General features: G+C 39.9%; 1 non-coding gene across 1 annotated transcript; it reads right to left on the bottom strand.

Annotated features, from left to right (window-relative positions):
- Positions 1-9,239: 9,239 nt before the first annotated feature.
- Positions 9,240-9,331, bottom strand: TRNAY-GUA (transfer RNA tyrosine (anticodon GUA)). The gene is given in 2 exon segments: positions 9,240-9,275; positions 9,295-9,331. It is a non-coding gene; the product is annotated as a tRNA-Tyr (tRNA).
- Positions 9,332-11,629: the final 2,298 nt, after the last annotated feature.

Here is an 11,629-nt window from a genome sequence, read left to right as displayed (position 1 = left end):
TTGGCGCTTCGACAAATTGCCTGTGATTTCCACAAAGATGAGTTTGCGCATGACGGGTGCTGACGAGGCTGAAAAAGACTGGCGCCTCTTCGATATCTGGGATTGACGCTTTAACAAATTGCCCGTGATTTCTGTAAAGCTGAGTTTGCGCGTGACGGGTGCTAACGCGTCTGGAAAAGCAAGATGCTTCTTCGATTTCTGAGCTTGCCTCTTCGATTTTTGAATTGGCCTCTTCGAATTCTGAGCTCGCTTCTTCAATCTCTGAAATCCCGTCGAGTGTTGATTTTTATAGAGGCACGCACTTCGTTTCAAAGCACACTTGAATTTTTTGCTTGTAGAAAACTCTCTTCTTGCACTTCTAAGATCTTGATTTGTCCGACTTCTTCTTTCTTCAACACCTTTGAAAATGTCTGGACCCTCCGACCGTTGTCTTGATTTGAACCTTGGTGAAGAGGCAGTCCCGCATTCTCCAGACAACATATGGCGCCCATCATTCATATCCCCTACTGGTCCTCTTACCGTTGGGGATTCGGTGATGAAGAATGATATGACCGCTGCGGTGGTGGCCCGGAACCTTGTCACTCCAGAGATAACAGACTACTTTCCAAACGGTCTGATGAGTTGGCTGTTAAGGATTCTCTGGCTCTTAGTGTGCAGTGTGCAGGTTCTGTGTCTAATATGGCCCAACGCCTATTTGCTCGAACCCGTCAAGTTGAATCCTTGGCGGCTGAAGTGATGAGCCTCAAACAGGAGATTAGGGGGCTTAAGCATGAGAATAAACTATTGCACATAGCTATGCTACAAACATGAAGAGGAAGATTAACCAGATGCAGGAATCTGATGGTCAGATTTTACTTGATCATCAAAGGTTTGTGGGTTTGTTCCAACAGCATTTGCCTTCGTCTTTTGGGGCTATACCGCGTAATGAAGCTCCAAATGATCAACCTCCGGTTCCTCTTCTGCCTGGAGTTCCGCCGAGTGATGAGGTGCCACCTGATCAATGAAGGCTTTTGTTTGTTTGCACCTTTTTTTATTTTTTATTTTTTGGTATGTAAATGTTCCGTCTGTAATTTTTTCCAGAGAAATCAATGAAATGGACTTTATTTCTCTCAATGCATTTGTTTTTTTTTCTTCATATGGTGCAATCCGCAACATCCCTTTTTTTTAATTTTTTAATTTATTTAATTTTTAATTAATTAATTTATTTTTAATTTTTAATTTTTATATTATTTTTTTTTCTTTTCAGATGGTGCAATCCGCACCATCCCCCCTTTTATTATTATTTTTTTTTTCTTTTCAATGGTGCAATCCGCACCATCCCTTTTTTTTATTATTTATTTATTTATATATATATATATATTTCTTATATTATTTTATTATATCTTTTTTTTTCTTTTCAGATGGTGCAATCTGCACCATCACCTGTTTTTTTAATTTATTATTTATTGATTTTATTTTATTTATATATATATATTATATATTTTTTTTATTATTTTTTTTTTCTTTTCAAATGGTGCAAATCCGCACCATCCCCCCTTTTTTTTAATTATTTTTTTATTATTATTTTTTTTCTTTTCAATGGTGTAATCCGCACCATCCCTTTTTTTTAATTTATTATTATTTATTATTATATATATATATATTTTATATGTTATTTTATTATACTTTTTTTTTTCTTTTTAGATGGTGCAATCCGCACCATCCCCCCCTTTTTTTTTTTTTTTTTCTTTTCAGATGGTGCAATCCGCACCACCCCCTTTTTTTTAAATTTATTTATTTATTTATTTTTTATTTTATTTTATTTTATATTATTTTTTCTTTTTAGATGGTGCAAACCGCACCATCTTTTTATTTTATTTTATTTGTTTTTTTTAAATCATCACCCTTTTCTTTTTTTTTCTATAAATACCCCCATATGTTGCTTGGCAATGGGCAGAAGATTGAGCAGAGGGAGGATGCAGACGGACGGAGAACTGCAGTAGAGGCTTCATGACCGGTTAGTCGTTTGACGGCGGTCATTGAAGTCTTTTCGTTGATTGGAGCATGGTGGCCAGAGTGACGAAGCTGGTGCTGGCAGTCTTGCTGCTTGGAGCTTGAGGCAGAATGTAATGCGTTGAGTTTCATGACCGGCTAGTCATTTGACGGCGGTCATTGAAGTTTCTTTGTCGTTTGAAGCATGGTGGCCAGAGTGACGAAGCTGGTGTTGACAGCCTTGCTGCTGCCCTTGCCGCTTAGAGCTGGAGGCAAAATGTAATGCGTTGAGCTTCATGACCGGCTAGTCGTTTGACGGCGATCATTGAAGTTTCTTCGTCGATTGGAGCATGGTGGCCAGAGTGACGAAGCTGGTGCTGGCAGCTTTGCTGCTTACCGTTGCTGCTTGCAGCTTGAGGCAGAATGTAAAGCGTCGAGCTTCATGACCGGCTAGTCGTTTGACGGCGGTCTTTGAAGTTTCTTCGTCGATTGGAGCATGGTGGCTAAAGTGACGAAGTTGGTGTCGACGGTCTTGCTGCTTTGTGCTCGAGGCAAAAATGTAAAGCGTCGAGCTTTATGACCGGCTAGTCGTTTGACGGCGGTCATTGAAGTTTCCTCGTTGATTGGAGCATGGTGGCCAGAATGTACTGCTTGGAGCTCGTTCCAGTACGTCGCTTTTATCGTGTGGGGTTGTGCAAAAGACTGCAGCGAGTTTATGATGTGTAGTGCCTTTTATTGCAACTTTCCTCGGAGGTGACGTCGCCGTGCACACTGACCATGCCGCTTGCTAACTCATTCCTTTAAAGAAATAAAGTATTCGTGCGGGTCAGGAGCGTTGATGTTGCCTTTTATGCTCGTGCAGACCAGGAGCTTTGTGCTATGCAGTTTAGACTCGTGCGGGCAAGGAGCTTTGGTTCGTGCAGTTTAGGCTCGTGCGAACAAGGAGCATTGGTGTTGCCTTTTATGCTCGTGCATACCAGAAGCTTTGTGCCATGCAGTTTAGACTCGTGCGGGCGAGGAGAATTGGTGAATTTGTCAAGCAATTTTGGAAAGGCGTTCCTCACAATCTTCATAATAAGGAGCCTTGACCGCGTGATTGAAGAAGTCTTCGGGTAAGAAGTCGCGCATTGTGATGGCAACAGACGATCTTTGTGTCGTAATTTCATCATCTTCAACACGTTCACGTTGCTTTGAAGGTTGACAAGAGCTGTTTTGCCCCATTTCCGATTGGCGGACTTGTGAAGGAGACGTATGCTTCTTGTGCAATTTCTTAGGAGTGACTTGAGTCCATCCTTCAACTTTGCTTGTCTTGAAGGATGCCCCCGGAGGTTGAGGTAAAAATTTTGAGTCGGAAGAGCCAGAAGTGATGGTGGTATAGTTTGACTTCACCACATCGTCAAGATCTAGCTTGATGATTCCTTTCTGAGCCAGCTTCATGATGAGATCTTTCAGCACGAAGCACTTTTCTGTCGGATGACTGATGAAGCGGTGGAATTTACAATACCTTGGACTGTCGGTGCGATTCATCTCTTCTGGCCGTCTGCACTCAGGCAAGCCGATCACCTTCTTTTCCAGCAAGTCTTCTAACATGGCAACCACATCAGAGTCGGGGAATGGATAAGTTTTCTCCTCAAGCTCCTTCAAAGTGCATCTACGCATCTCTTGATCACGAAAGCCTTCGGCTTGAATCGCCTTGCCTCGTGTAGGGATTTTGACGGGAGCTGTGTTGACTGTCATTGCTTCCTTGGTGGATTTCCCCGTAACCTTCTCCACCTTTGTCTCAAGATCTTTGTCGTTCTTGTAGTCGGCGATCGGTTCCTTCTTCCCATGATGGGTGATGCTCAACTCCATGTTATGGGCGCGGTGGCCAATTCCTTGAAGGTCCGTGGTTTAATGCCTTGAAGGATGTATTGCAAACCCCATTGCATGCCTTGGATGCACATCTCGATTGAAGAAGTTTCCAAGAGCCTGTCTTTACAGTCGAGGCTTAGAGTGCGCCATCTGTTGATGTAGTCAATGACTGGCTCGTCCTTCCACTGCTCTGTGCTCGTCAATTCTAGCATGCTCACAGTGCGGCGGGTGCTGTAGAAGCGGTTGAGGAATTCCCGCTCCAATTGCTCCCAGCTGTTGATGGACTCAGGCTCTAGGTCCGTGTACCACTTAAAGGCGTTTCCTTTTAGCGAGCGCACAAACTGCTTGGCGAGGTAGTCCCATTCGGTCCCTGCGTTGTTGCAAGTTTCAACAAAGTGGGCAACGTGCTGTTTCGGGTTTCCCTTTCCATCAAATTGCATGAACTTTGGCGGCTGATAACCCTTCGGCATCCTTAAGGCGTCGACCTTCTTTGAATACGGCTTCGAGTACAACCCGGATGTATTTGAGCTCCATTCGTACTGTGCCTTGATGGTGTTGGTGATCATCTCTTGCAGCTGCTGGATAGAAAGAGATCCCATGAGTGCCGCTGCTTAGTCTGGCTCTGGCTTCACATCAATTCTCTCTACCGTAGGCTTATCTTCTGGGTTAGGGTTCTCGCTGTCCTGTGGCTCCAGTCGGCTGACGAGTGCAGCGATTTGCAAGTCTTTTTCTTCCATAATATGTGTTAGCCTTGCAATTGTTTCATTCATTTGAGCCAGTTGTTCTTCGATTGAGGTAACGCCGATAGTCATAACTTGTGCGACCAATAGACGTGACTTTCCTTTAGACATCCAGGATGCTGATGAAGAACGTCGTTGGCTGCTTTGGGTTGTCATCTTGTGTGCCTCAGCATCATGCTTCGGTGCCCCAAACGAGGTCAGGTTGATGACGGACAGTCGCCTTTGATGCTCCCCTTGCTCCTTTAACGGCACAAACTTTGAAGTGGCATGTTGAAGAGTGGTTGTGGCGCCAATGGATTGTCCGTTTGCGGCAGAAGTGCTTAGGATCCTTCCCTCAGTGGTTGCGAGAACGGCTTGTCCCTTGCTTGATGCCATTGACTTTAAGGTGTGTTTGGATTCCTTGAACGAAGAAAGAAATGAGAGGTAGAGATTGTCCCACTGGGCGTGCCAATTTGTGAACACGAAAATTTTCTGAAACGAAAGAGACAAGAACAACGTGCACAAACAAATATTTGTATTTTGATGATTTTGGGTTACAATCTCTCTCAAATTTGATCATCTGATTCAATATCCGTAAGGTGTTGATTTGTGGATGTTTCGTTGATCCAAGTGCCATTGAGGCTTGATCTTGGATGAACTGTTGGAAGTTTCTTCAAGGGGCCGTGGGCTTGATCTTTGAAGGTGGATTTGAGCGGATCTTCAAGGAGCCGTTGGGGCTTGATCTTGAGGATGAATGTTTCTTCAAGGGCCGTTAAAGCTTGATCTTGAATAACGGTGATGAGCGGATCTTCAAGGGCTTTTGGGCTTGATCTTGAAGAACAGTGATGAACGGATCTTCAAAGGCTTTTGGGCTTGATCTTGAAGAACGGTGGCTTGTTGATCCAAGGGCCGTCGGGGCTTGATCTTGGAAGAACGATGAACGAAGAACGAAGAACGAAGAAGGCTTTCTTCAAGGGCCGTCGGGGCTTGATCTTGGATGAACGATGAACGAAGGACGAAGAACGAAGAAGGCTTTCTTGATTCTTCGGGATGAACAGATGATGAACGATGAACACTTTCTTCAAGGGCCGTAGGGGCTTGATCTCAAATTGGTGGAAGTTCTTCAAGGGCCTTTGGGGCTTGATCTTGAATTGGTGATTGTTGATCCAAGGGCCGTCGGGGTTTGATCTTGGAAGAACGATGAACGAAGAACGAAGAACACTTTCTTCAAGGGCCGTCGGGGCTTGATCTTGAATTGGTGAATGATTGTTGATCCAAATGGCCGTTTGGGCTTGATCTTAGGATGAACGATGAACGAAGAACGAAGAACGAAGAGAGCTTTCTTGATTCTTCGGGAACCTGGATGCTTGAGAGCTTCGGAGTTTCAGAGCTTTAGAGCTTACTTAATGATTTTTTGGTTCCCCTAAATGAATGAATTAGCCTTCTATTTATAGAAATTTCCAAGGCCTAATTTTGAATATAATATTCCAGATGAAATAAGTCATTTCTGCCAGATGTTGACACGTGTCCTATTTGATGACTTTTCCAACTTATTTCGATTTTTTTGTTTAGACATACGCTACGTGTAGAATTTATGTAATACATGAGCGTCGAAACTTTGATTTATCGGTCAACATTTATTTACCGAAATTTCGATGTCTACAGTTATCTTTGAAGAAAATATATGTATCTAATATCCAACATTCATTCATTCTACTTATACTCCATATCAAATATTATATATGAGCAATAATGCTATTGTTCTGTCATTCAAACAAAAAAAAACCCTCTCCCGCCTATCATGTACTTATATTTTTCTCATCACTTTGCTACTGTCCACTACTATATTGAAATTTTTGTAACATTGGAATTGTGATACATCATCATTTAAAACCATCCTTAATATCATATTGCGTATAACCATATATAATACGGTTTTCTTAGTTGTTTTCAGTTGCCCCCACTAGAAGAAATTTTTGGCTCCGTTCCTGCTTAGCGGTAGCAGTATCCATAGTCACCACCCAGACTAGTCCATATATTATAGTTAATAGGAATCATACCAAATGGAATTATATCACGGCTCTCTTTCATCCGAACCCTAAGCTTGTTGTGTGGCTCTGATACCACATGTTAGACATATTCTGAAATTATAACAACAAGACATTATGATCACGAATAAATCAAATCAATATAAAATAGAGATCGACTAATTATATTAAACTTATGTGTGGAATACGGAAGACATGGTTATGAAGATGAAGCTATTGATCCTTGCGAACAAAGTGAATAAAGTAGAAGTAGTTTTCTACTTCCAGTACCTCTCAATGAACTCTACTATCAAAATAGGCATGTAGTTTTCGTGAGTTTCAATTGGTATGGAAGTAGGGACTATTCTTACGTTATATAGCTAGGGTTTCAACCAATTTCTCCCTATTATCGGAAAGGATATCAACCCAAACCATATCTAATTAATCAAAGTCCCATCATGACTCTTACTCCTTGTATTTATTTAATAAAGGTCTATAATTGATCGCATTTAATTAGGACTCCAATATGTTTATTTCCTTAAGACACCGAGAGTCCTAGAGAATTTCATTAACTTGATTGTCCAAGTTAATTATTCCCTCATTTATTCTCGGCATAATTCATTGTCATTCACAAAATGATTTTACAAACGTGTCACACTTATAGGTATATTAATATATATATATATATATATATATTATAATTTAAGTAAAATAATAATATCATATGACGGTAATCATAATACACTAAAAACGTCTAAATCAAGAAGAATGTTCGAGGAATCCTGGGCTATAAAATGGAGCCAATAATAACCTACATCGAAATTTTTGTTATTTTTGTAATTAATTCATTGTGAAAACCTGACTAGACGAGCAAGAGGACCACTGATGCATGGAGAAGAAAAGGTCCAAGTTCTTGGGTCAACCATTTCAAGCTCTACAAGTCTTGTATATCTCCTTCTTCAATATAATTCCCTTGCCGCCCAAATCAATCTCATTGACAAAAATTATATTATAGCTAGTAGTACACTCTAGAATCTCCAGCCAAACGCGTATAAAATACTTTTCTAATTATGAGAAGTACTAACTTTTTTAGAAAGACTATGTAGGAATATTTGTGTTAGAAGACTATATTTAATATACGAAAAGAAAAAAATATATATATGAACAGAGAGATCCAAACTTCGGACTTTAGATGACTCTCTCATTGGAGAACAAAGAAAGATTAAAATTTGAGTGAAAGAGAACCATACAATATTTTAATTAACCAATCTAATTTAGATTTACGTTAAGAAATATTACAAAACTATTAGATTTATCTTTTTGTGATTAACCACAAGCTATTAATAAGTAGAGATGTGAAAGAAGCCAATAATTAGTAAAAGTTTATGGTAATGCAATGAAAATCAGTGGTACATAGTTTCGTCTCGTGGAAGTCACTTCGGCCTCTGTCCCCACTGGCCAGAAAATGAATGACCTCTCTCCATCTATTTTGCTTTCAAATAATTAATAAGAAAACAAATGAAAATGACTTGAAAACTTTAAGTTTTAACGATAAGGACAAAATAAAAGGTAAAGTGAATAGTACCATGATTAACTTTTTAGTGTAAAAATATGGTTTTTCGTTAAAATAAACAGTACTATGAGCTTTTCGTTAAAGTTCCATAATTTAATTACTTCACTCACCAGAAATACAATAACCCTAAAAATTAACATTTAGTAACTTTTTATTTAAACTTTTCTTTGTGACTCCTCTTTTGTTTCTTTTATACAACATAAGTAACTGAAATAATTGGGTTTTGGTTCTTGACCCTTATATAGTATACGTATTGTGTTTAGAAAGATACTCCAATTCATCATATATATGAGTTACACTGGCCGTTTCGTTAAGAGGGTTATTTTTCTTTGTCATTATATTAATCTTGCAAAAGAAGAAATGTTACCCTATATGATTGGATGAACTGAAAAGTCAAATGTTACCCTATACAATTGGATGAACTGAAAAGTCCTCCCACATGGTGGGTTTTTGGGGCGGGGGGCGCAACAAGTTCTGGAACCCTACTCTTTCTCTTTTAGTATGTGAACTGCAAAGGGATTAAGGGTCAAACTGCCAACTGCATGTCTCAAGCACAAGGCATTGGAAAGTCTGCGTAGTTTGTGGTACCTTGCATTTGAATTGTCTGAGTTTTTTTTTTTTTTTTTTTGACCTTCGACATGTCTAATTAATGTCTTGGGGAAGAAGAGGAGAACCAGGCATCATGGCCCATAGGCCGCAGGAGGTGCCTTTGTTGAAGGGACCGAAGGTTCATGTCCTAAAACTCTTGGAACCAATCAAGTCAAATAACATCCGATTCTAATTTTCTTTTGACATCGGGTTATATTCTAAACTACTTTAACTTATGTAAAGAATGCTCGAGCGAAACATCTAATTATTATAATCTATTGATTTATTAAGTGTTCAATAATAAGAAAACAAATTTATCATTTGATTCAAATATAAAGAGACCGACAAGACAAACTAACCTATTCTGATTTGGATGCTAAATGACATTGGATAGCATTCAGAAGTTGAATCTATGTAAAAGTACAAATTTAAAACTAAAAACATTTCCGACCTACCGATTCGAACCAGTGACCTAGGAATAAGTAAAAGTACAAATTAAAAAAAAAAAATTCCGACCTACCGGATTCGAACCAGTGACCTAAGGATATCTGATGGATATTACCAACTACAGTCCTCCGCTCTACCAACTGAGCTAAGGTCGGCTTGTACTCATACCTTAAGTTTTAGTTTATTTATATCATTATCATGTTATTTAAATAAAACATACTGCCTGTTCTGACGATTTTTTGGGGTATCGTCATGGTTCAAATATGCTATTGTATTACTAGTTATGTACTTTTAAAGAAAAAAATTACGAAAAATATGAAAAGAAGAACAGAAGAAGTAGCAAGTTTCACAATGTGGCCATACGAAATCAAAGAAATCCCGTATGGTGAAAAAGAAAATCACTAATTTGTCATATATTCATTCCCAATACGATTAAAGTACTTAATCACATGAACATCCATACATAGTGCATGCTACTAGAAGATCAAGTTTCTATCAAATCCAACCTATACGTAAAGGGCCCAAATTAAAATAAGAACCGAAAAATAAATCCAAAAACTAGGACCGATTGATCATCAAGAAACTGCAACCTCATTTCTGTTGTTATTCATTGGCTAGGAAGAACCTGGTAGGCCTCGCCTGGAACTTTCTCCTTCTCCGAGGATCATGTTCTGAGGGATTCATTTGAAGGAGGAGGCATCCCTTTATGGCACCAGATTTTTCAACGATTGCAGGATCATTACAAATTATGACCTGTTTATGTGAATTTCTGTGCAAACTGCACCGGAAAGATCCTGGGTGTGTGGTCGGTGAACATGAACATGTACGGATTGAGGTGTGTGATTTTGGATTGGCGGTTGCTTTTTTTGAGGCCATGGAATAGCTCAACCACTAATGACTATCTTTTTTTGTGATTAAATTTTTTTTTTATATCAAAACTAATGACAGGTTTGGAGTTCGGGTCTTTTATAGAGCTTACTAGGGTTTACAATTACCTTAGTAACCTTGTCTATTTGTTATATTAGCCTATAATTTTCTTTAATCAACTGATGATATTTCAAGTAATTATAAAATGGATATCCAACAAAAACAACAACAACAACAACAACAAAGCCTTTTCCCACTAAGTGGGGTCGGCTATATGAATCCTAGAACGCCATTGCGCTCGGTTTTGTGTCATGTCCTCCGTTAGATCCAAGTACTCTAAGTCTTTTCTTAGAGTCTCTTCCAAAGTTGTCCTAGGTCTTCCTCTACCCCTTCGGCCCTGAACCTCTGTCCCGTAGTCACATCTTCAAACCAGAGCGTCAGTCGGCCTTCTTTGCACATGTTCAAAATCACCGGAGCCGATTTTCTCTCATATTTCCTACAATTTCGGCTACTCCTACTTTACCTCGGATATCCTCATTCCCAATCTTATCCTTTCTCGTGTGCCCACACATCCCACGAAGCATCCTCATCTCCGCTACACCCATTTTGTGTACGTGTTGATGCTTCACCACCCAACATTCTGTGCCATACAACATCGCTAGCCTTATTGCCGTCCTATAAAATTTTCCCTTGAGCTTCAGTGGCCTATGACGGTCACACAACACGCCGGATGCACTCTTTCCATCCAGCTCGTATTCTATGGTTGAGATCTCCATCTAATTCTCCGTTCTCTTGCAAGATAGATCCTAGGTAGCGAAAACGATCGCTTTTTGTGATCTTCGCTAGATTGCTCCGGTCATTAGTGTGGATAAGTATATAAATGGATAGAGATAGGAAAGCAAACACAAGATGTACGTGGTTCACCCAGATTGGCTACGTCCACGGAATAGAAGAGTTCTCATTAATTGTGAAGGGTTTACACAAGTACATAGGTTCAAGCTCTCATTTAGTGAGTACAAGTGAATGATTTAGTACAAATGACATTAGGAAATATTGTGGGAGAATGATCTCGTAATCACGAAACTTCTAAGTATCGGAGTGTGGTGTCGTCTTGACTTGCCTTATCTGTCTCATAGGTAGATGTGGCATCTTCTCTGGAAGTACTCTTCCTCCATCCAGGGGTGGTATCTTTAACTGGTGGAGATGCACAAGGTAATGTATCAATTTCACTTGAAGCTTACTTGTAGTTTCAGGCTTGGTCAAGCGCGATACAAACCATGTAGTAGGAGTCCCCCAAGTCGCCGAGCTAGGGGGTCTGCTGAAAGAGGTGACAGACAAGGTAAGCAATCAGAGCTCCGACTGATTATTCACCTTCTCCCCATCTTGCAGCAGCATGAAGGATAAAGAGAAGAAAAATGAGAAGAGATGATATGAGATACTTTTGCTTTTGAAGAAGTAACTTTCCACAGGCTTATTCTTGAACTGAGCTGGAGGGTTTTCTGGTTTCCTCCAGAGTATAAGGCCGACTGAAGAATTTGAGGGTCAAAACAAGTCCATCAAATCTAGAGTACGTTCCACCCTGCTGA

The sequence above is a fragment of the Malus sylvestris genome, chromosome 15 (assembly GCF_916048215.2).
Source record: "Malus sylvestris chromosome 15, drMalSylv7.2, whole genome shotgun sequence".
In the NCBI taxonomy this organism is placed as follows: domain Eukaryota; kingdom Viridiplantae; phylum Streptophyta; class Magnoliopsida; order Rosales; family Rosaceae; genus Malus; species Malus sylvestris.
This window is presented reverse-complemented; position numbering and strand designations above follow the sequence as displayed.